General features: G+C 34.0%; 1 protein-coding gene across 1 annotated transcript in view; it reads left to right on the top strand.

Annotated features, from left to right (window-relative positions):
* The first annotated feature begins 4060 nt into the window (after positions 1–4060).
* LOC110862326 (DNA N6-methyl adenine demethylase-like) overlaps positions 4061–24478 on the top strand; it is a 39004-nt gene continuing 18586 nt past the window's right edge. The window contains exon 1 of the mRNA XM_022111508.2: positions 4061–4905. The gene's annotated coding sequence lies outside the window, so the exon portion shown is untranslated. The remainder of the gene's footprint in view (positions 4906–24478) is intronic.

The following is a 24478-nucleotide window of genomic DNA, read 5'->3' as shown; positions in this document are numbered from 1 at the left end:
GAGTACAGTTTCGTTTGGTTGGTGATCTCCTCATCTAAAAATATGACTGGGAGGTGAGGGGAGAAATTTTCGGCTGGCTCGAGGAGGATGTGTGTTATTAGAGAGAGGTGGAAAGTGACAGGGCTCCGTAAATATTTTGGACAGGATGGTGGAGAAAAAGTGGGGATTTTGACGCTTTTTTATATATTCGTTTTTGTGCGATTTTTTTTGCTAATTTAGAATGAAAAATATTGAAAAAAATGATTTTTTCTAAATTTTTTATATATACTCAATATTTCAAAATCAATAACAAAATCAGTGAGAATAATAAAAAAGTGGACTTTTTCAATATTTCTCATTATTAAATCGTAGACAATTAAATGCCAAAAATATTGATAAAATATTTAAGGATAGCTTTTCTTAATAAAACGGTGGGGAAAATGGTGACAAATTTTCAAAATTAGCCTTTTTTAATAAAGCGGCCGAAAAAATTGAACTTATTCTTCCAACAAACTTTCCCCCTGAGTGGAAGTGGTTACTCTTATCTCGAATTTTGTACCACAACAAACTACTTTCTTTCTAAAAAAAATTGTTTTGAAGGGATTAGAAGGAAACCCTGTAAAACTTTGTAGATTTGAAACAGCCATCCTTTAATTCTGTTTAAGAGCTGAATGAAGGTCTCGTCAGGAAGGAAGGAAGTGAATGCAATGCAGTATTCCCCCACCTCGAGTACGTACGTACGTAGTAAATATGCATATGCATAAAATAACGTGTACCCGTGTCGTTACGTAACGGAGGAGGAAGAAGAGTAAAAGGTGAGGTAGAGACGTCTCTCTCGTCTCTCTCGACGTGAGTGTTACACAGCCTTTCGTACTTTTGAGAGGAAGATGAGATGAATAACTAACCCACATTTTTTGGAGGGCTCCCATCTTTTCGGGATACATTTTTATCTCTAAGATGACAAGATGATACATGTTTATACAAATTTATGCACGTTGGTAATGAAATTGTCGTCACCGAGTTATGCAAAATTAAGAAATTTAGTTGGTCATGAATTGTAACAATAATTTTCAATAAAGTTCAATTTTTTTTTAGAAATTGTTACCACTCTGTGAGAAACAATAGTGGATTTAAGATTTGGGGAAATTACCGAGTTCTTTGTACATTGTTACCAATGCGGAAAAGCTTCATAAATTTCGGGAGAAGAGAAGATGTTATTTTCGTTTTATCAAATTTTTTAAACGCATAGATTTTTGTAAAGTTGAATTTGTTCCGTAAGAAACTGAAATATGCTTGCATATCTGATTTTTGAAAATTTAAAATCCTTAAAATACCAAAATTTTCCTAATCATTTGCTTAAAGTTATGACTGGAAATTAAATATTTTATGTTAAAATTACACCTTTCTAAAATGCTCTTTCCCCTTAAAAATTTAATTTCCCAGATGTGCCTCTCTCGCGTTTACGACATTACAACAAATCATGTCCCCTCCTCCCACAAAGCGACGTTCGTCATCCCAACGAAATGTCAGGTGCAGTTCGAACCGAAAACCCTGATTTATTGCAATTTATGATTTAGTAAATCGTACCAGGTTGAAATTCACTTTTTAGAAAATTCTCCCTCCGAAAGAAATCATGAAAATCTGATATAAAATTATGAAATTGAGATGCGTTTCAGTTTTCAAAATTCAATTTTTCTTAGCAGACAAATTAATCGAATTTACGTATTCCCACTTTCCTAAAATTAATTAATTTTTTGGGAAATTTTGATCCGAAAAAGGTCACCAAACTACAAAACAAACAAAAAACACGATATGCCACGAATAATTTTAGGTATGGAGAATAAAAACTGACTGAATTTATACCCACTTTCCTAAACTTAATTAATTTTTTACAAAATTTTTATCCGAAAAAAGCCGTCACCTTACAAAACCAAAAAAAACACGTATAAAACGAGAATATAAAACGAAACGAACATGCATTTAGAAAAGGAGACCACAAATTTATGCCCAGTAACTAAAATCATCAAATCTTATCAAGCCTCTTCACAAAAATGGGGAGAGGTCAAAGGTCACAAATTTATATATACATATATAAATATGTACTCATTAAAAGATAAGGTTTTAATTTAATATGGAATTATTAAATATAAACGAGCGATGAAGATGACCTCTCTTCAAGCACCCTGACCTTGTTATTTATGTCTTTTATCATACATAATTCATCCAATAAATAAAAGTCAGTGCACGGGGAATGGTTGATAACAAGGGGGTGATAAGCACTCATCAAGAGAGAACCATCCTCCTCCTCCACATTTTCTGTAATGCAGATAAGCAGAGACCCAGCCAAGAACAAGCTATCCGTTATTTTTTTACCCCATGGATGCAGTACGAGAATACATAACATAATCAATAAATGTACTTAAACTGTTCACAAGAACAAAACAATTGTGTGTATGTATTTACTAAGAGAAACATTTGAAGTTTTTTTGCACACTTTTTGTTCCTGCGAAAAAATTGCGAACGACGGGATGAGTTTTACAAATTTATGTTGATAGTAAAAAAAATAACTTTATAACTATATGAAATATTACCTATTTTATTATATTATTAAATTGAATCATTTTTTAAACTTGTTGCGGCGTTTTAATTTGTCATTTTTAATAAGTGTTTCGCATGCAAATAATCCTTCAAAAAAATAAAAATGTTTTTTACAGAGATTTTGACCTGCAAGAAATGCAAGGCGCAAGAAACTACGCCCCGACGCTATAATTTCTACGGCACGTGGCTTGATTGCGCAGATTTCTTGCACTTTCTCCCAGTTTCTTGCACCTCGCATGTCTTGCGTTTTTTGCTTTGCAGTGTAAGAAATGTAGCAAACCCGAATGAAACGAAACACTGGAAATGTTTGATGCTAAAAAAACAACTTGCGTCTCAAGGAAACTTTATCTAATTTACTACGTTAGAAAATTGAAATTGTTTATTCACTTATTGCGGCGTTTTAATCGTTCGTTTTTAATAATTTATGAGTTTGTAAATATTAAAATGATTCAGTTCTCAATTGAAAAAAGCATGCTAATCTCACATTTTCCAGAAGTTTATCAAAAAAACTTGTCCAGAAAACCTTATTAACCAAGTCAACTTTACAATCTTCCTATACGACCATACAAACTATAGTAGCTGCATTTTCATCTTATTTCACATTTCGTACAACAGATATTCCTTCCCATACGAAACACAAAGTTGGCTCTTACATACTTAAACAAGTAGACAATTTTGTACAAAAACTACTAATGAACGTTCCTGTTATACATATGCTTTGAAAATTCATTTTCACAATAATTCAATTTTCAATTTAAAAAACTCCAATCAAAAACCCTTTAATTTTTCGAGAAATTTAGCAGGAAAACTTGTCCAAAAAAGCGAAACAATTTCAACTCTGCGATCTTTCATTTCCTATATGACTACGATGCATTTTCATCTCATACAAAACACAAAGTTGGCTCTTGTCTCGGAAATTTCGTACCAAACTAACTCCACACATTACGTAACGTTCCTGTACATCCGAATGGTTAATAACTTTACAAATTAGACTAGTGCTTTTAAATTATAGCATTTCTGTCATGAATTGGAAACCAGCTTATATTAGCTGATATTTGTTGACAGTTGAATAAAGGTTTACAACAATACAAATCCATTTCCAAAATAATCAAATTTTCAATTTTCCAAAAAAGTATACTAAACAACCCAAAATTTTCCAGAAATTTATCAGAAAAACTTATTTATCCAAAAAAGCGAAACAATTTCAACTCTACAATCTTCCATTTCCTATAAGACCACGATGCATTTTCATCTCACACTATTCCTTCCTATAAACGATACAAAGTTGGCTCTTATGTCGGAAATTTTGTACCAAAACTACACACTACGGAACGTTTCTGTTATACGGTAAGTTAGAAAATGCTAGGTTTTACTTACCACGAGAGAGTAAAGTTGTATCCCCATGCTGCGCAAAAGATGCACTCCAGCAGGAGCAGCAGCAGGCGTAAAGTAAGCGTTGAATCGATTCTCTGTCCGTCCAAAAACCAAAAAGTAGCTCCAGTCTTGCCCAAGTCTTCCCACGACACACACCGCACGCACCGCTCACCCCACATCGTCACGTTTCTGGAGAACAAATTCACCGGAAATTGGAGAAAATAAAAAAAAAACTGATTTTTTTTCTCCGAAAAAATGGACCCGATCGGCCCAGCGGGCCAAATTTGTGGAAAAGTCAAAAGATTTTCGTGAAGGTGAAGGTCGTCGACTCGGCTTTTTCTCCTCTTCTCATCCTCTCAATGGGGGAACAAAACATACAATTCAAGCTTAATTTTACGATTGAGTGGAAGTTTTATTAGGAAACTTTCAAGTTTTCGGGTACTCATTGAGAATTAATTAAGAGTGCTATTTTAGGTGAAATTATATAGAAAAAAACTTCCACAAGGGAATTTGTGAGATTATTTACAGAATTTTTGACAGTTTGTTGAAATTTTTGCCCAATGAGAGTTTTAATTATGTATTAAAAAGTGGTGACAATTAGTAAAAAAAGTGGAATGAGAAACATACCAAATATTTCCGAGAAACCGGAACGGATGCTGTGACGATTTTTGTGACGAGGTGAGAGGAACGAATTGTTTTCAGTGTTCTGTTGTTAGTGAGTGAAGAAGCAGGAAAATATTTGGATAAGGGAGTAAAAACAGATAAGGAACACTTTTATTTTTCCTTATCAAGGAAAAACATTGGCGAGAATTTCTTTTTAATGAACTCTGTCGGGAAAAATATTGAAAGAAAAAACACCGGGATAAGATTAAGTTTTTCGGTTTAATTGGAATTAACGGGATTCGTAAATTAAGAAAAAAACTTGGCCAAGGAATTTGCCCAATTTGTGACAAGGTAAGAGAAAAAAAACATTTTGAATTATTTTAAGACTTGAAATAATAAATAAGTAAATAGAAGTCTCAGGTTTGAGGTAAATAAGTAAAATGGTTTTTGCAAAATTTGAGACATGTAAATAAAACTGCACTGAATTTTGGGTAGTTTAATGTCTGACATAATTCTATTTTCAATTTCATAAAAATTATAGTATAAGAACTTCAAATTTTCCACATTATGCAAAAAAACTCGTCAATCTTTCTTTCCTAATATGTACAAATAGACGAGGCAACAAGATTGGGATGCATTTCGTGTAATTTTACGCCGTTAGTACTATTTTGCATGAATTTAGAGTCCAAAGTAATAGTTTTCGGAAAAAGATGGGATAAAAGTGCAGTAAATTTCATGCTAATAAATTTCAAGATTAAAAATGCATTTTGTGCAATTCTTACTCATATTTTGCATGTATTACGATATGCCTGAATTTCGTACGTACACATTCTTTAGAAAAAAATGAGACACAACTGCAGTAAATTTCATAGCAAATTTCAAGATTGGAATGCAATTTTTCCTATTTTGCAAGATATGCCTGAATTTCGTACATATTGACGTAGTCGAACCCTGTCAAGGTAAACCTTGTATATCTGCATAATTTGTAATTGTTGAGGCTGCTGGCTGGCTGGCTGGCTGGATGGATCTCATAGTTTCATTTGGTTAATATTATTAGAGGGGATGTGCATGTTGGTTTGCTTGGTTGGTGGGTTGGGGAGTCTTAAAACAAACAAATTAATCACCTCTTTGTTAATTAGTAATGTCAACATGTTACCATCCACCAACGCAGCCAGCTACACTACCAGCTACCTATGCCTCTAACTAAATTTAGCCCTCAAGGAAATTTACGCCGGAAAATTACACAATTATTTCGTGAAGGGAAGAAGTGAAGTGACAAAAGCAGAAAACGGCAGGATTATTTGCATACATGGTAAATACATGTAGCAAAATTGTCACCGAGTTTGCCCACCGTTTAAATAGGAAGAGATTCGTTTTGAACAAAAATGTATAAAAGTTTGCAGGAAAATCCAAATTTAGTAGTGAAATGAAAACTTCATGAAATTAGCGAGACTTTGAATTTGTTGGAGAATTATGTACACATGTAGGTTGTTACAGACTCGGTAACTCTTCGTTACTATATTATTTAGAGTGAAGGTCTATTTAAAATGGGAGGATTATTTGCATAGCAAATATGTAAATGAGTGGTAGCAAAATTGGCACCACCGTTTAGGTAGCAATTTGTCCCTAAAAGCGTAAGATAAGATTTTGCATTAAAATTTACAAAATTGTAAATTTTTCATTTCAAACAATTAGATTGTTACCAACTCGATATCACTTTTACTACCGCATTATTAAGAGTTTCGTACTTATAAAAAGCGCTTCTTCTCGTCTTTTTTGGCACTTTGTTATTTTTAACTGCACACCACCCGAATTTGCACTTTCATCCAATTTTACTTTTAATTTCACCCCTCTTTAAGAAGACAGTGATCACCAAGCATTGCATTCATAGATCCTCTGGTCTCATAAGTAACACTTATTTCCACTCTGTCCCATGATAATCATCGCATCGCCACGGCTAAAAATTTACCCACGCAAAGTAAACTTTCTCTCCTCTCCACTCCACTCCATCCACTTTCCCTCTCCTCTCGGCCACTTTCTGGTGTGAGTCCATTTATTAAAATCCAATTATTATAAAAGTGTGTCCATGCCTGGCCTAAAGCAGGGAGCATGTCGCAGACTTAATTACTCGTTGGAAATACATACGTAAATTCTCTTAAGTGCGGATCGCTTCTTCTGCCAGCACTTAAACTCAGCATTCCACTTCCACGAGCATAAACGACGGTGATGACGATGGTGGTGATGATAAAGAAAAGTTCAAAGGTCGCGGCTTCCTCCGTTTTTATTTGGGCGAGAGAGGAAGATCGATAAGTAAAGTACGGTATGTCCGGTTTGGTACATGTGTCACTCCACGCACAGGGCACGCGGAACGCGGTGGGGAGGACGATATTGGTGGTGTTGGTCGCTAATTATAGAATGATAGGTTTTTTTGGGGGGAAATGTTTCCTAGATTTTTGGGGGTTCGGTAGTAATGAAAATGGAAAGCTGACTTTTTTGGTTAGGAGAAGAAGGATTTACAGTGCCAGCGGAAAACTGAGGGGACGATAAGTTTTTCTGGTGTAATTTGTCATGGAGGAGGAAAATGCCCCCTAATGTTCCGTGGGGGTAAGATTGTAACGAAAATGGTGCAAAAATCTGATAAAAATCAAAGGGTTTTACCGTCCCTGAATTTTTTTATGCAAAGAAAAATGGAACATGGGCGACAATATTAAGGCGAGTAACATTTAAGCTACAATTTTTGTACAGGGGAAAAAACGTCCCCTCGATTTTGTGGGGTCCGATGGTAATGACCGTGGGTGGTGGAAAAAGCTTAATTTTTTGGGTTTTATTGTGGCGGAAATTTTATTATGTGAAGAAAAGAGGGATTTTTTACAGCCGGGCTTATGTACATACATATTCGATGCGAGGCCGAGTGGACAATGGATTTCGCGTGAATAATGGAAGATCATGAGGACGAGAGAGAGGACAAAATGATGACGAATTATGGATGGGAAAGGATTACATACTTTTATTCCTGGAGAGGAGATTAATAGTTTTGGTTCGGATCGTGGTCGTCGTCGTCGTGCTGATGAAATGATGATGATAATAATTGGGGACAAATTTTTTTCTGTATGGTTTCCGGAAATTTTGCTAATTCCTGAACGGTGGAAATTTTATTTTTGAAATTTCACCCCGAATTTACCGTCGTAGTTAAAGTATAATGAATAATTATCTTTAAAATAATTTTGGTGTCAAACTTACACAAAATTAAAAGGCATGAAGAATAATCATAATTAGAAATGTATTAGTTTATTGAGATGAAGAATTTTATGGAAATATCAAATTTGGGAAAATTTTTATTACAAATTCCACCATTTTTATTTGTCATTTGGTTTTAAGCCCACAACTTTTGCAAATTGAGTTTTCAAATCATTTTCAAATGTAATTAAGTAACAACCATGCACATTTTAATTGTTACTAGATAAATAAATGTAGTGATTAAATTAGTAATCAAAATGCGAACTCTATGAACTCACTCAATTTCAGTTTAATAACAGTTTACTCCAAAAATTCCACCATAATTTCCGTCATGTCAATATCAATTTTTCAATCGTATTTCAAACTTACATAAGTAATATTTAAATGTACAAATTTTAACGGTTGATACATAGGTAAATGTAGTAATTAAATTAGTAATTAAAATGCGAACCACCCACTCACTCAGGTTCATCTCAAAATTAAGAACAAATTCCACCATTTTCTCCATAATTTCCGAAATTTCACTTTTCAAATAATATTTCAAAATAAGGTAAATTACAAATTTGACCTCTTGTTAAACATAATTAAATGAGACCACCTGGTCTAAAATGGCAACTTACCCACCCACGCACTCATTTTCCACTCCCCTTCACCCCACCCACCCACCTACATCTTAGTCCTCGGTCATGTTGTGAATACATAAATTTAGCAAAATTCCAGCAGTCCGGTGACGATGAAGAGGATGGCTCGTCAATAGAGTCCCTTGACTTTAATTGAATTCATTCGCTTTAATTTAATTTAATATCACGTAATTTCCGCTTGGGTGATGGAATAATCAAATCACTCGGGCTCCTCTCTTCCTGCTTCGTCCCTATAAAACGACGCCATCCATCCACCCAAGGAACATTTCTCCACTTACATACCAACCATGAGCAAACTAACTAACCAAACAGGCCCAACACAGGCCAAGGGCCAAGCTGATTTTTGGGCGACAGAATTTGGCTGGTGACACAGTAAAGAAAAACATTTTTTAAAAGTATCTACGACGAACGAATTTATAAATTCGGAAGTATTGCAATTTGCAATGTTTAAAATGCAGGTTAAAAAGTTAATTTTGCCCTTAATCGAACGAAATCCAGGTGAAAATTCAATGATTTTGAAAATCAATGAAAATTCAATTATTTTGCTTTAAATAAAAATTAAGTCAAGCAAATTACGGAAATTCACTTGCGAGGAAGGCCTTGGTAAATTTGGGAGAGAATTTTGTTGGGTTAAAAAATAGTTTTAAGTTTCTGCAACGATATGGATAAATAGAACGACCAAAATGGAAATATAAAGATGTTATATAACATCTTTAAATCTTTAATATTGTTATATAACAATATTAAAATGATGTAGGTTTAAATAAAGATTACATTTTCGGGTGGCAGTGTGCCAAAAATAAAACAGATCTTGTTACACTTGAAATAAAAAATATAGATATTAAATTTACTTATAGTGTTAATCCAGATAAGTCAACATTTTTTCAATTTTGTGACTTAATTTACAAGGATTTTTCCTAATTATATTACACTGTAACGTAAATTCCTATTAAAAAAAAATAATTATCTTCTCTACCTAATCAGCCTGTCGAGTCTCGTTTTGTACATTTTCCAAATTTGTCAGACTAAATTGATACAAATTTTCCCAATTTTATTTTTCCCATTTTTTCCACCAGGGCCTTACACAATCGTTCCATTCTTACCACAGGCCCTGATTCTATTCCCTCCAGTACACGTTATTGCTTACTGTTAAGAATGAGTCACATCGCAATCTCTCTTCTCCAGCTGCAGCAGAAAGTGAGATTCTGCAGAGTCCAGTCCAGTCTCATCAAAGCTCTTCGATCCAAACCAAACTGCTCTACATATTATTTTATTTACGAGAGAGGCAGAGCTGTCACTTCATTCCCATCAACTTCCAAAATCGTATTTACTACTAATAATAGGCATGATGATCTCCAAATTCTTGATTTCAGTTCATTCAATGCCTTGTGTTGTTGTTATTACTATTATTCAATCCAACTCAAGAGGAGGATGTTTACAATGAAAAATAAAAGATTATTTGTGTCGCTAACAGTGAACAATGAGACGTAAATGAGATGGAAATATTACAATGTAAGGATAACTTAAATAAAATGTATGATTTTGAAACGTTTGGCAGGATTCAATTTTGCAGTTGTTAAATATAAAGCATTGGAAATTCAAGTTATGCGATTTCAATATGTATATTTAGCAATCTGATTCCAATTAAAAATTTTCCTATTTTTCCTCTCAAAATACTAATATTTTTCGGCAAACTTCTGAGTTTTGTGAGTTCGAAATTTGAATCGAAGCCATTGCAGTGTACCATTACGCTATCTATTTAACACGGTATAAGTAATGTAAATATTAATTGAAACAATCGATGTCAATGTTCTCCAGAGTAACATTAAGCTGAAAAATTTTACGAGAATTAATGTCAAACTTTTCCCCTAATATTTGCAATGAAATCGTTTTTTCAGACGTAATAATTCTGCAAATTTTGATGGTTTATGTATACACTTTGCTTAAAATGAAAACCAAAGGGTTAAACTAACAGTTAAATATTTCCAAGTAATTTTTGGAAGAGAAAACGTCGATTAATGATTTTTGAGATGTGCAGTAATTAAATTATTGAATCAGATTTACAAAGAGTGAATACGGTTTGTTAGAAATTCCGACATAAATTTAACCAAGACGAAATATTATTTGAAAACGTTCAAAATCGATGAGAAACTCGTTATTTTAAAAAAATCTGAGAAAATTATGGACATTTGTGTAAAATCATATTGCTTAAAATATACTTTTTATTTTTCAATAATTCTTTCACTTCATTCAGAAATTTTGTTTCCGCTTTTGTCTTTTCCCCTAATTTCATAAAATTTAAGCTTCGCTATATTTTACATATAAAAATGAACCTGACATTTTCTAGCAAGGAAGCAACAACAAAAAGAGAATAATTAATTAATTAGTAAAAATTTCCGTAAAAATACATCATTCTGTTTGAAATATGGTTGATATGATTTCTTAGCAAATTTTTGTATGTCGTCAATCCATAAATAATATTCGTCCCAAATTTCTGTAAATTGATCTCTATATTTTCTACGTGTAAAAATTTCCCCGACAATTTCTGTCCATAACGGAGCGAAACAAAAAAAAACAAAGATAAGAAAGTAATAATTTCCATCCTCCCATATTTCACGACGACGAGGAAGGGACCGTGGGAGGGTGATTTTTTATTATTAGTTACTTAAACCAAGAATTTTTGAAAAGTGCTTAAACAACAGTAATTCACACAGAGAGAGAGAGAACCAAGCAAACGAAGAGGGTAAACAGAACATAGACGTAAAAAACGTCGTCTTCTTCTACATATGTGTCTGATATATAGATTTTATTGCGTAGGGTGCATAACTAAATAAGAAACGACTACTTTAAGGGAACCAGAGGTGGGCAAAATACTCAGTCAAAATTTGGAGTTATTTGTATTTAAAATGCATATGGAGAATTCAACCAAAAATAAATGTCTTGTGATAACTTTTTATGTATAATATCCCTGTCAAAATACTTTATTTTATAAAAATGACATATTTTGACAGCAGTAAAAAGTAAATTTTTTCACAAAAAGCATATTTTCGTAAAACTATGTAGACTCACGTCTTTTGCGGCTCTAATATGGCCAGGAAATCTATATCACTTGGAAGAACGGAGCTCAGAATAAGTACTGCTGTACATTTTGACCAAAGTATTTTGCTCACCCTTGAAGGGAACCATACACAATTCTCATTATAAGAGAATCATTACGTAATATGCATACTGCTGACCCCACCAACAACAGCATCTTGTTCTTTTCTTGGTTAAAAATCAATCCGTGTCCACGTTGTAAAACATGTATAAAGTTGGTTATAGACTTCTCCGCTTAAGAAGAAGGGCTCGAAGAAGTCTCCCTCCTCACGAAGGAGGAAATCAACCCTTTACCTGGGCTCCCAGACTCGTTTCGGTAATATTATTCAAACTGCATCTCGTATCTTGTATAAATTTCGAGGAGGGATCCATTTTTCGGACGGGGTTAACAATTTTTTTTGAAGAAAATGTTGTTTGCAAGGTGAAAAATTAATTAGAGTTTCATAGAAAATATGTAAACCAGTTTATGAAATGGGCAAAGTTTTATTTTGGTATTCCAAATAAGTTGATTTCTGTCATAAAATGGAGTGAATATTCAAAATATTAAAAATTGGTGATCATTAGAATGCAAAACAAAAATTAGAAATCTGTATAAAAATAAAGTACCAAAATCAATTAAAAATTTTCTTATGGTATTAAAATTACTCAAAATCTTATAATGTTGCTACTTTTTTCTTCTCTTATAGGAATGCCAAGCGTCTTAAAATAAATTGATTTTTTTGCCAATAAAGTTAAAAACGGAGCAAATATTCAAAATACTTAAAAACCCATGATTTTAGCATTTAAATAAAACTTAACAACAAGCGAAATAAAATGATTACAATGGTTTGTCCCAATTTGTCTCCCAAATTACATATATTTCACTCCCCCTTGTTTTGTGTCCACGAATAAGTGTAAAAATTATCAAAAACGAAGTGAACATTCAAAATATTTTAAAATCCATGAATTTCCAGATTAATTTTATTCCCAGAAAATTCGTAATCAAATTAAAATCTATGTAAAAACCGGTACAAAAGTTAATGAAAACTTTCCTCTTGGTGTTAAAGTTACTCAAAAGTCCACAATTCTCAATTTTCTTAATTTTTTTAAATCAATCATTTATTTGGTGCCGAATTTTCTCCCAAATTAGATATATTTTCTTCCCCCTTGTTTTTCAGCCATGCATAAAAATTAGAATTGTCAAAAAAAATGGGTAAGTATTGTTTAAAACCTATAATTTTATTCCCAGAAAAAACGAGATGGCAGTAAAATCTATATAAAAATCGCTACAATAATTAATGTAAAGTTTACTTTCGGTGTTAAAGTTGTCCAAAAATTCACAGTTCACAATTTTATTTCTCTTCTGTTACAAGATCATCCCTTCATTTTGTCCAAAATTGTTCCCCAAATTACATTTCTCTTCTCTCCCCCTGTTTTGTGCAAAAATGCAAACATTGTCAAAAAGCGAAATAAATATTTTGAAATCCATAATTCTTCGGGTAAAACAACTTCCAAGAAAAAGGTATCAAATCTACAATACAAAGACTCGTACAAAAATTAATTTAAACTTAACTTTCGGCGTTAAAATTACCCAAAAAATCACAATTCACAATTTTTCTTTTCATTCCTTTGTTACAAATTCAAGCCTTCATTTTGTCTCAAATTGTCCCCCAAATTACACATCTTTTCTCTCCCCTTGTTATTCCAACCATGAATAAAAAAACGATGTTGTGTAGTGTACATACGTAGACAAAAAAAATGTGTAATAGGTCGTAATAATCGTGGCATGATTACACTCTCTCATCTCGTGAAGAACAAGGGAGAAGTTTAACGTGGAGAAAATGCAGCCTGCGATTCAAATCCAATCCAAAATCCACCCTTCGTCTCCTTCCCTCTCGTCGTTCGTCCACAACTTCTTCTTTTTACGGGGAGGAGAAGCCAAGGTTGAATTTTAAACTCGTAAATAAAAGGTGGTCGTCGTTGTAATACGTTACGTACGTTACGTTATGTTAAATTATGCATTTACGGCCGGTACGTAATACGTATATGTGAGAATAGAATGTATGTGCATAGTGGCCTGGATAACAGGTGAGGTACATGGATGCTGGAGGACGACAGGGTTTCCGAGATGGTGATATTTTTTGGAAATATTTAATTGGAGAAAATAAAGCTGAAAGTTTGTAATTGAGGGTTCAGAACAGTGTTTCGGGTTCAAAAGTAACCACGTACAAGAAATAACGACAAGAAATTGGTTTCTTGCAGGTATTTTGACCTGCAAGAAATGCAAGGCGCAAGAAACTATGTACGCCCCGCCGCTGTACTTCATACGGCGCGTGGCTAAATGACATATATTTCGTGCACTTTCTCCCAGTTTCTTGCACCTCGCGTTTCTTGCGTTTTAAGTCAGATCACATTAGGTTAGCCGTTACGAACCCTAATTTAATTTACCCGCCTAGTAACGTAACGAACAGAAAAACAATAGTAGGCACAAACTTTAGCATAAGAATATCTTGAATCAGAGATCACATCGTTCTAAAGAAACTTTTTCGAACCCTAATTCAGTTTCCCTGGTAACGTAACGGACGAAGCAAGATTTTATTCATTGCTTGATTCCTTCCTCCACTACAGTTTAATACTTCCTTGTCGTCGTCGTTGGTATATGTGTGTATGTTGGACCATTATTGTAATATTTGGTGCGGAGGTAACCCTATAATCTGGCTCGTCGTCATTACCATTATAAAATAAAACGGTCTAATTACTCCTGGTTTGGTTGGCCGGGAAGAAAAGTAGTCGCTCGTAGCCAAGCTTTATTATAAAGTTACACGATCGAGGACAAGATGCGGAGAGAGAATGAAAATGAGAATAATGTCCCTAATTTTACTTTTAGATTAGTTTAGTACCATAAAAACAAAGGTATCGTGCATGTTCTCGTAGGCATGGCAACCGGCAGCACGTTTTTAAATATTTACTCGAGATGGTTTCCTGTATTTAACAGAATTTTGAATTGCACGTGGAGCAAAATCGTTATAATTTAGCACGAGGGTGTGGTTGCGAATATGAATTTGGTACGCAATTAGTGTTACCGTTTGGTAAAGCCATGAGAAATGTGTTGGCATTTTTTATATGAAAAATTTTGCATACAGAAGTTGAAGAAATTCTTATTTTTTGGAATAAAAAAATTCATACTAAAAACAAACAAACATGACGTTTGCACATATGTAACTGTTACCATTTAGTCAGAAAATCGTTACCAAAGTGGTAGAGCCATATTAAACGGCTGTTGACATTTATATAGCAAAAAAATATTCAAAATTTTACACATAAATTTAAATAAATTCTAATTTTTTTATTCTTTTTTTTTTTGCAACAAAAAATGCCGTACTAATACCAAACAAATATAAATTTTGCACACAATTGTTGCCATTCGATAAAAAAATAGTTACTGTAGGTATTCACCTACAAAAATGATACACAATTTGCTTGGTGCTTTTTTCCTAAACAAAAAAAAACACGAAAAGCTTTTGAAATTTAAACCTTTTTTCTGCAAATTCTTTGTAGTTTTTTCTTACTCCACAAAAAATTTCGTACATACTTTTCCCCCAACTCTAAAAACAAACAAAGGATTTCCTCCCAGAGAAAAAAGGGAGAAATTCACGATCCACAAGCAAATAAATAAGCAAGCGTAAACTGTAAACAAATAGGAGGAGAAAACGAGTCATTTTAAAGGAGAAAAAAGAGATCCGTGCATAATGAATGTATGAATGCAGCATTACTTTGACCTCCGATAAGGTAGAAAGGTGCAACACATGTAATCCAATCTTATCTGGGTGGGTTTAGTAATTTATAAAAGTTGATAAGTTTCTGGGAGGAGGGGGGAAAACTAACTAGTTTTACAGGACCACCACACGAGTAATAAAAGAGATGTATGCACCCGTTATTTGTTTCCTTGTCAAATTTATTTCCTCTTTTATTGTTTCTCTCGCCCTGTTTACTTAACTTTTTGGTTGGTCGCTCGCCTCGCTCCCTTGTTTGTTTGTGGAGCAAAATGAGGTTCAGTTCAGGGGGGTGGACGTAGACGCAGTGACCGCGGAAATGTGGGGAGAGGGGGGCAATATCCCCACGGTTGTTCGATGTCTGCATCATCTGCCCATGTTATGTAAATCCATCCCTCCACTATCCTACAATGTTAATGTCCCCACGGCTGCCGCGGCCACTGCATGGATGTGGAATTGGATAATGGGTGTCATGACGTTGTACTACTTTGACATCGGATATTTGTCGGGCTTTCTATTAAAATTTGACACGTTTGTTAGCGTGTCGTGTTAACAAATTTTTGATGGCGTGGAAAATATATTTTTTAAGTTGTGGGCGTTACAAAATTATACACCGGAAACTTTGTAGTTTCATAATCGGCTAATTAAATTTCAATCTGAAATAGTAAAGTTGTTGAAAAAATTTGAAAATCTGGCACAAACTTGACCATAAATTTTGTCAGGTTGATGCTCTTCTCTTGAAATTAATTTAAATTTAAATTTGAAATTTCGTAGGGTTGATTTTTTAAATAATTTGAATACTCGCAATATATTGAGATTAAGGTTTGGTAAAAAAAAAAAATAAAAATGCATATCTATTTGAGAGCGGATATTTCTTATGAAGTAAAATCAGGACAAAATTTTATTTTGAGAATTTAGATTTAAATGCCATAAATTTTAAACACACTTTGAATTGGAACGTGTGCTTGATATACTAGCAAATTTTAATGTGGTGATGTTGGTAGGAAAATGTTTTCAAAAAATTTAAATTTCTTCCCTTGAAAGTTTCACAATTTTATCAAACACCAAAGGTACTTTTATCACCTACGCTAGCCTAAGTTGCTAAATATATCGAATATTTAAAAATCGACGTACAAAGTTGACAATTCTCAACTTTCTCATTTCCTTCATGCAAATTTTACTATTTTAACACACAGCGGACTGGACAGAGTTAGAATCACATTTTGCCCTTCCGTGTTACACTAGAAAATTTTCATCTGGTCGTAATACTGGTTGGTAGAAAGATGTTTTCAAAAAATACAAAATAAAATCTAAATCGTAATTTTTAATACGTACCATTTCATCTACACAAGGATTTGGTTTTGAATATTTCAAATATTTTAGTCGCATCCTTGTGAGACTGGAAAATTGGTGTGGTCATCATATTAGTTGGTAGGAAGGTTTTTTCCAAAAACTTTTAAAATTTCTTCCCTTGTTTTCACAATGTAATAGAAATGAATAAAATATATTAACCTACGCTAGAATTTGTTACTAAATATTTCAAATGTTTAAAAATCGTCATTACAACTTGACAATTCTCAATAACTTTCTCATTTCCTACATGTAAATTTTACCATTTGGACACACGCACGATCAGAAATAGTGAACTGGACAAAGTTTGAATCGCATCGTGTCCTTCTTTCTTGTTAGACTAGAAAATTTTCATCTGGTCGTGATATTGGTGGTGGTGGTCGCACCCATATTTACTTTGGAATGGCCGTTCCCCTCTGACTTTTATTACACGGTTAGATTAAATATTTAATATTATTTCCACTCTCGCCTCTTCCTCTCGAGGCGATCTAGCCCACCATTCTCGGCCCCAAATTACCTTTGGGTCAGACACATAGGCAAAACCAAACTGGTCGAAATTTATAACTGACACTGAATACTGTGGCGGATCCGATAAACTATACGACACCGCAGAAGAAGGGCTAAAACATACGAGACCACGAGATTAAATATACAGCCAGGGCCCTACTTTATGGACCCATTTCCTTCATTTACGTGTGCACATCACCCACGACGGACGACGCACGAAATGAAAGCTGGAGAGGGGAGAGAAGAGAGAAAGTGAAAGTTAATATGGATAAATAAATCAGATATCTTTTCCGTGAAAAGTTTAATTGAAGGGGGATAAAGTTTTGAAATAAATTTGGAGGGGGGGGGGGAATATTTCGTTGATTAAATTAGTAAATTTGTGTATAGGTTTAGTAAAGGCTTTTTTTGGAAATTTGGTAAAATTGTATGGCAAATTTATAAATATTATAAATTTTTAGAATCTAGTAAAATTAGGTATGTATGCGTTTAGTAAACCGTATTTTTATGGAAATTTGTCAAAATCGTATCGTATAAATATTATCCATTGAAATCAATTTGATTGACACAAAATCGATTATTCATTTAAGAGATTAAGAAAATCTTAAAAATGGCATTTTTCTTACAGAAAATCGACTAGATTTTATTAAGACGAGATTTACAAAAATTTAGATTTCCAACTTGCGCCAAGGTTATGGTTTAGCTATGGCGCAAGTTATTAAAAAAATTCAAAATGTTTTGAAGATGAAAAGTCGGATAAGAAATTTTTGTGCCAAATCGATTAAAAAGTGGTTAAAATTAGATGCATTGTAAGTAACGTGGTTACAAAATTGAGCACAAGTTAGTACCGCGTTGGGAACGATTTATTTTCGAGTGACTCGTAAAATTGATTCCAGTCTGATGAAAAATTGTACTTCAGGAAAAAAAATTATTCACAGTTTCGTTCGTTAGTACAAATTTGAAATTGTAATTTTATTAAGAAAACGACCAATTTTTGAAAATGGTTTTTGACGTCGTCTCATCTGTCATCCAATTTCATTTCGTTACCAAATATCACTTAACTATCTTAACTTTATTACGGAAAAAAATTCAACTTTTAGGAAATGTCAGAGTTCACAGTGAAATACAAGTTCCCAATAAATTAGTGGTGGTGGTGGTGGTAAAAGTATTTGCATAGGTTTCCGCAATAATAAGTGTGTGCATATGTTCCCATATTTCTGTAAATACAATTTCGTCCGCCAGAACGTGTAATGAACCAATATAAATCTAATTTATGAGGTAACTTTAGCCCTTATAAATTCACGTAAACGACATGAAAATCCAATCTGCTCAAACCATGCGGGTCCCACCGCAAAATCTACTCTTCTCGGTTTTATGACCCACCTTAAATTCGCTCTCGTGGCCTCCAGCAATTAAAAGAATTAAATTCAATGGAAATTCTCCGCTTTAAATTATTTTCTCGCCGCTAAATCCAATCTGACTCCAATTTAGTTGACATCTTTTCAAACTATTTTATCTCCCCAAAGTTTTAATTGGAAATGAAAATATAAATATTTCAGTATTTTATGGCCTTTTGAGGGAGGAAGGAGAAAGTGATTTGGCGCGTAGTTTCGAATTATTTTGAAATTTTGGTACGTACCCACGTTAATTAGAGGGAGGGATTATTATTGCGAAACAAATAATTAATTAGGCGTGAGCTTAATTTGAGGAAATTAATGAAAGAATATAGCTTGAAATTAGAGGGACCGTGTGATTGGCAGAGTTTCTGAGGTTTGGAAATTATTGGGAATTTTGGAAATCCGAAAAAATGGGGACATCTTAAATTAAATTATGCATGGTGGCGATTTTCGAAATTGTGACAAAACTCGTAAAACTTCTTGAATGGTGAAAAGATGATGTCGCACCTAATAAATCAAGAATTATGCCAAAGCTTTACATACACATTATCGACGTGCAATTTTTTAAAAGTTTTGCTGAAAAAAATTCATAACAATTTGTAGCTTGGCAAATTCCATAACATGAAACAAACACCACATACTAAATTAAGAAATGTCAGAATTTTCGAAATTACTAATGTGTCGTGAACACAAATTTATTATTGAAAGTGGTAAGTTTCCTAGAAAATCGTCCAAAATTCTGCAAAAAATTGAAACGTAGCGTACATATTCCCGAACCCTAGCTCTTTTTGGACTTGGTGCTGTTTTCCCATGCAGTTTGGTTTGTGGAGGGAGTGAAATAATGCTAATTAATAAAGAGGAAGGAAGGAGGAACCTCCCCACGGAGAGTATAGCACCATTGATTCATTCAAATATTTGTACACCGTCCAGCCTATGGAACAAGCCTTGTAATAATGAAGCAAGTTTGATGTAATAAATAATAATAATAGTTAAATGCGATGATACCATGTATTTAACCAGTATCGTCGTCATCACCACTTCTATTGCAAACGTTGCAAGGATGAATCGTATTCATTTGAGGATTTTGTCCACAGTGGCCGCGGAGGCTTGGGGAGGAACAATGTCCCCACGGTTATTCGATGTCCCCATAGTCTGCCCATGTTATATAAACCCTTCTCTATCCTTCAATGTTAATGCAAGTATTTTGTTTACTGTATTGGAAAACAAGAAAGGCAAGAAATGTAAGGTGCAAGAAACTGGGAGAAAGTGCACAAAATGTGCGCCATTTAGCCACGCGCCGTATGTATGAAGTATAGCGGCGAGGAGTGGTTTCCTGAGCCTTGCATTTCTTGCAGGTCAAAATACCTGCAAGAAACCAATTTCTTCAAGTGGTTTCTTGCACTCGAAGCATTGGTTAATGTCCCCACGGCTTCCCTTCCGCAGCCACTGCCTGTCCATGTAATGAATGAATATCATCAAGTGTTTTACTAATTTGAGAAATTCTTGTCGTCTACTAATTAGCTAATTGTTTTCTTCTGCCCCTTCCCTGTACTTACTCACTTTGGCTCGTTTGTTTAGCTTGTAATCTGCCGTATTTATTTTTCCGTTGGGGTGGAGGATTCTCTAATTAATTAACAAGTGTTTGGTGAAAGTGGTGAAGAAATTGGGCAAGCGTTACTTGTTTTGGATTTATTTAATACACGGAATTTGTTATTTAATAATAAATTGAATTACTTTTTGTGAAAAATTAAAAGTATTTATTTCGTGAAATAGTAAATAAAATAAGTTTCACAATAAATTCTGAAAGAGTTGAACGTCTCGCAGAATGGAATCTGATTCATACTATTTTCAATTCTGATTATCTTGTTAAATGATTTTTGGCCAACAAATTTATCAAATTTGGTACCATTTTGGTATAAATTGATGAGAAATTTTGAAAAATGTGAAAAAATTCGTATTTTATCTTTTTACTCTTCAAATAATTTATGAACTTCCAAATATTGGATTAAAAAGATTGTACTTAAAGAAAAGTGGATTAATATTTGAGTTGGTCAGTTTCTGAACTTGACATAATTTTCACATCTCAGTTTAAATTAATCGGAGTGATCATCCTATTTTGTCATCATCTTCCAAATTAAGTACTCTTTTCACGGTCAAAATCTCAATTTTGACGTGCAAATGGTACTAAAATAATTTTTTGTCAAAATTCGATTATCAAAAGGGGAAATATTAAATGGGGAACTATACATTCTGTAATAAATTCGAATAATCTGAGTGAAAAATTGGTTACCAGATATTTTTCGAAGTTTAAAATCATAAAATAAATTATTTCTTGTTGCTAAACTTAAATTTTTTCCAAGATGTGAAAAGTTTTCTCTTGAGCACACTTTTCTGCTGGTCTGACATTTATGTATTTAGTGTTTGGCGTGTCGACTAATAAAGATTAGGCAAGCAGGCATCGCACCTACGTAAGCCTTTTAGCTCGAAATAGGGCTCATGAAACGGTGTGACTTTCCGTCCATCCGTCTGTAGTAGAGGCGAGAAGTGACAGATTGACGGCAAATTTGGGCCATGTAAAGTTAGATGATTTTTCAATATTTTGGCTATTATTTGAAAATGTATGCTTTTCTTCTGTCAATATTTCATAAAACAATTTTGTTATGCATAAAATTTTACCACAAAAGAGAATTCAACAATTTCTGAAATTTTTGGGAAAAATAAGTGTAATTATTCACACTTCTTGTGTCTTTACATTTTAGGTGTAGAATCGTGCAGCATTTTACATAAATGGTCTTCAAATCATAGTTGCACGAAAAATTTTCAAGATTCTGCAAAAATTTTATGTCTATTCTGCAAAACTGCTTCTGCATAATTTTGCATAGTGAATGCACATATCGCTCTGCGTAGTTTTTCTGCAGAACAACTAGCAAAATTTCTGCCAAAATTCTACCTAATTTGCTGCATAAAAAACATCAAAATTTTCATTCAGGCACGTATCTCGGGCTAAACGAAGTACATATTTAGTTTCTGCTGCATAGGTTTTGTTATTATTAAGTCCGGAGACGACACATCACGGAATCATTATTCTGCTATATGCTTGCTCGATGGGAAGGAGGCTTTGGCCACTTAAGACTTAGAATTTCTTAATAAATACGAGATCGTGTTCCCCCCTTAATTAAAGTTAAGCTCTTTTTCCTCCACCAAAATCGTCCTTCTCCCAGCACACAATTTCAATCCTAAATAAATTGTCTCCGGAATAATAATGGCGCCCATTATTTTACTTATTCCTCCAGCCAAAGAAAACAAAAATTGTTTACTCGCCCACATTTTTTTGGCACTTTGGCACACGAAATTTGCCATTTTTATTTGCCATCTCATGTGTCATTTCCTTGGCTGGGAATTAATTGGATGAATTGGGTCTGAAAAAAGTTGGGGAAAGGAAAGTAAAGAAATTACTGGGTTCAACTTTCTCTCTAAATGTGATAAACATGGGGCGGATATGAATTTGTGGAAAAAATAAGGAAATATTCATGGAAAATTTGGCCATTTTTTTTAGAAAAAGCTAATGCTTGGGGTTTTATAACGAAACTTTTTTCGTGTAAACTCGTCGAAATATTGAGAAAGTTTAGTACTTATTTTTGAAAAAATAAGGCAATACTTGCACATTTTACAAAAAATCGTTTAATTGAAATCATTTAATTAGCAAAATTTTGATATTAGTAAAACGGAATTTCACTGGGACCATCATACTACTTTTGCGATATGAAATATTTCTAAAACTAAAAAATGGCGTTGAATAGTGCATAACTTTTCCCTAGTTAAAAATTTCTTGTTGATTTGGGGAATTTATTTTTTAAGTCATCTAGTCCAACGAATTATTCTTGATTTCTCGAATTTTTATCAATTTGTGTATGACTCATCAAACTCGTCTTTTATCAAATGAAAAAGAAACGACAATGCAAAAATATCCGCCGTCTGCAAAAAATATAACTCCACACATACATAACTATGGAATAAATGAAAAACTAAATTGTTAACGAGAATTCTCAAAGTAATAAAATGTACAAGTTTGGCGAATTACAAACACGGCAGGGCAGGCACGTCATCGCCGTCGTCGTCGTCGGTCTCTCATTCATTCATGACTTGGGTTTTACTACAAAGTGGGAAAAAGTCTTTGATGCTTTCATCTTTGAAAATGGAAGTAATCGCCCAAATTGAAAATGTTCCCTCAGTTCGTACGTCAGTACAATTTCCTTTATTGTTACGGACGGGGAAAAAGTGTGCCATTTATTTTCGCGGAAAAAATTTAATCATTGCTTTACGAAATACTTGAATTATAAAATGCAATTCTCTCAATTTGAGAAAAGTGTACTGTTTTTTTTCTACCGAAATAAGGAAATATTGCAAATGTCTTTGGTACAATTTCCTGAATTATTTTGTTACGAGAAAAAATTTCACATTTAATTTCTGCAAATTTGCAAAATGTAAGATGCAATTTTTTACAAAAAATATCCCATGTTTTTCAACCAAATGGAAATATTATGCACTGAAATACAAGTTTGTCATTTATTGTAATAGAAAAATTTAATCATTCTAAAATACGATGCAATCCTCTAAATTTGAGAAAAATGTACTGTTTATTTTTCTACTGAAACATGAAAATATTCGAAAAGTTCCTTAATTGTTGCAAAAAATGTCCCAAATAATGTAAAATTTAATCCCTGCAAATCTGCCGAATATGTAAATTATAACAAGATGCAATTCTTCACAAAAAAATATCCCATTTTTTTCAACCGAATGGAAATATTATGCACGGAAATTCCCATATTTTTTATTGGCAGATGATGCCCTCGTGCTTGCTGGCTCTGGTCCAATTTTTCCCATATTTTTTGTTTGTTCCCCGCTGGAACTTTCTCCCAACTTTCTCTCATTATTATTATGCAACGGGCACATAAATAAATATACATGAAATTTGCTCCAGCAGCCGGTACACGAAATTTTGCCATTATTATTTCCATCCATTAAAATTTATTGTACATAATGAGACGCGAGAAAAGCGAGAGCAGTGTGGGTCTGACGGATGGAGAATAATAGTGTTTCGTTTCTTGTGGTTTTTGGTACATTTCTTGCGCTGGAAAGCAAGAAATGTAAGCGCAAGAAGAACTGCAAGAAATTCGAGGTGCAAGAAACTGTGAGAATCTCTGTTATGTCAAAATAGCTGCAAAAACACTTTGTTGTCATTTCGTTTCTTCAGGGCTGGCCACATTTTTTGCACTGCGAAACAAAAAAATGCAAGAAATGTGAGGTGCATGAAACTGTGAGAAATATGCGCCATCTAGCCACGTGCCCTATGAACTATTTATGGCGGCGAGAAGTAGTTTTTTGCACCTTGCATTTCTTGCAGGTCAAACTCTCCCCAAGCAACCACTTTCTTCCCGTTATTTCACCCACACCCGAAACACTGGTCTCGAACTGAACTTGCTGTCTAATTTTCTTCCGGAGATTTCTTGACGGTCAGCCCAGTATAAAATCTCAATTAGTTGTGAAAGTTCTTGTGTAGAAAAAAGTCCATGTGAGCCGTGTGGTTAGTGGAATGCATGTATGGAAGTCAGGCCAGCGTACGAAATGCGAGGTTACACGGTACAGAAGCTACTAGTACATAAGCCGGGTCGTGGTGTAGTAGTAGCACCCGAAGAAGTTTCCTCACCCCGTCGCTCGTCATCCGGCCCAAGCCAGGAGCCGATCGATTTTGGTGAAAGTGGTGAACGGCAAAAATCTCGGGAGGGAAGCAGCACGAGAACGCCACGCCACAGCCACGGAGAAAGAGGGGCAGCAGTCCTCCTCGTCGTCGTCGTGGTCGTCGTGGTAGGAAGGGCGATGTATGTATTGGTATGGAGGTTCTGCCAGGCGAGGAGAGAAAATTCAATTAAAATCTTGCAGGCCGGAG

Source organism: Folsomia candida, unplaced genomic scaffold (assembly GCF_002217175.1).
Source record: "Folsomia candida strain VU population unplaced genomic scaffold, ASM221717v1 Fcan01_Sc054, whole genome shotgun sequence".
Lineage (NCBI taxonomy): Eukaryota > Metazoa > Arthropoda > Collembola > Entomobryomorpha > Isotomidae > Folsomia > Folsomia candida.
Note: the sequence above shows the minus strand (reverse complement) of the source record. Positions and strands in the feature narration are given on the sequence as shown.